This window comes from Oncorhynchus tshawytscha, unplaced genomic scaffold, assembly GCF_018296145.1.
Source record: "Oncorhynchus tshawytscha isolate Ot180627B unplaced genomic scaffold, Otsh_v2.0 Un_contig_424_pilon_pilon, whole genome shotgun sequence".
NCBI lineage: Eukaryota > Metazoa > Chordata > Actinopteri > Salmoniformes > Salmonidae > Oncorhynchus > Oncorhynchus tshawytscha.
In genome coordinates this window covers 80,001-82,374 of record NW_024608906.1, presented here as the reverse complement: position 1 = coordinate 82,374, position 2,374 = coordinate 80,001, and positions in this window count along the sequence as shown.

The window sequence follows — 2,374 nt, the reverse complement described above, 5'->3', positions numbered from 1 at the left end:
CTCAGAGCATGCGCAGACCAGCTGGCCGGTGTGTTCACGGACATATTCAATCAATCCCTATACCAGTCTGCTGTTCCCACATGCTTCAAGAGGGCCACCATTGTTCCTGTTCCCAAGAAAGCTAAGGTAACTGAGCTAAACGACTACCGCCCCGTAGCACTCACTTCCGTCATCATGAAGTGCTTTGAGAGACTAGTCAAGGACCATATCACCTCCACCCTACCTGACACCCTAGACCCACTCCAATTTGCTTACCGCCCAAATAGGTCCACAGACGATGCAATCTCAACCACACTGCACACTGCCCTAACCCATCTGGACAAGAGGAATACCTATGTGAGAATGCTGTTCATCGACTACAGCTCGGCATTCAACACCATAGTACCCTCCAAGCTCGTCGTCAAGCTCGAGACCCTGGGTCTCGACCCCGCCCTGTGCAACTGGGTACTGGACTTCCTGATGGGCCGCCCCCAGGTGGTGAGGGTAGGCAACAACATCTCCACCCCGCTGATCCTCAACACTGGGGCCCCACAAGGGTGCGTTCTGAGCCCTCTCCTGTACTCCCTGTTCACCCACGACTGCGTGGCCACGCACGCCTCCAACTCAATCATCAAGTTTGCGGACGACACAACAGTGGTAGGCTTGATTACCAACAACGACGAGACGGCCTACAGGGAGGAGGTGAGGGCCCTCGGAGTGTGGTGTCAGGAAAATAACCTCACACTCAACGTCAACAAAACTAAGGAGATGATTGTGGACTTCAGGAAACAGCAGAGGGAACACCCCCCTATCCACATCGATGGAACAGTAGTGGAGAGGTTAGTAAGTTTTAAGTTCCTCGGCGTACACATCACAGACAAACTGAATTGGTCCACTCACACAGACAGCATCGTGAAGAAGGCGCAGCAGTGCCTCTTCAACCTCAGGAGGCTGAAGAAATTCGGCTTGTCACCAAAAGCACTCACAAACTTCTACAGATGCACAATCGAGAGCATCCTGGCGGGCTGTATCACCGCCTGGTACGGCAACTGCTCCGCCCACAACCGTAAGGCTCTCCAGAGGGTAGTGAGGTCTGCACAACGCATCACCGGGGGAAAACTACCTGCCCTCCAGGAAACCTACACCACCCAATGTTACAGGAAGGCCATAAAGATCATCAAGGACAACAACCACCCGAGCCACTGCCTGTTCACCCCGCTATCATCCAGAAGGTGAGGTCAGTACAGGTGCATCAAAGCTGGGACCGAGAGACTGAAAAACAGCTTCTATCTCAAGGCCATCAGACTGTTAAACAGCCACCACTAACATTGAGTGGCTGCTGCCAACACACTGACTCAACTCCAGCCACTTTAATAATGGGAATTGATGGGAAATTATGTAAAATATATCACTAGCCACTTTAAACAATGCTACCTAATATAATGTTACTTACCCTACATTATTCATCTCATATGTATACGTATATACTGTACTCTATATCATCGACTGCATCCTTATGTAATACATGTATCACTAGCCACTTTAACTATGTATATACTGTACTCGATACCATCTACTGTATCTTGCCTAAGCTGCTCTGTACCATCACTCATTCATATATCTTTATGTACATATTCTTTATCCCCTTACACTTGTGTCTATAAGGTAGTAGTTTTGGAATTGTTAGCTAGATTACTCGTTGGTTATTACTGCATTGTCGGAACTAGAAGCACAAGCATTTCGCTACACTCGCATTAACATCTGCTAACCATGTGTATGTGACAAATAAAATTTGATTTGACCATACCCATACCCCCACACACCATACCCACACTTACCACACCCACACACACCCACACACAATACCCACACCATACCCACTCACACACACCATACCCACACACACACCTTACACACATACACACACACACACACACACACACACACACACACACACACACACACACACACACACACACACACACACACACACACACACACACACACACACACATACACACACACACACACACACACACACACACACAGAGACTCCTCACCAATCCCCATACTTCCAGGCAAGTTCATTAGTCAGTGATTCGTCTCCAACAGTGTAGCCTAACCCACCGCTCGCTGCTCGGCCTTCTGGGTACAGACCGAGCGTCCCTGATTTGGGAGTAGGTCACTGCATTGCATTTCCACACTAATTCATTCCATGACGAAGCCCAACGCTGAGACACCCCACTAATGTCTCTGACTGTCTAATTGACTGGGCCTCTTCGCTCTTCACACACCGACTGTCTGTATGTTTAAGATGTCAAATATTCAAATCCAATGGAGATTTCCTCATTAAGCGCATCATTAATTCTATGTAAATGTTCCTGTGGATTCATTA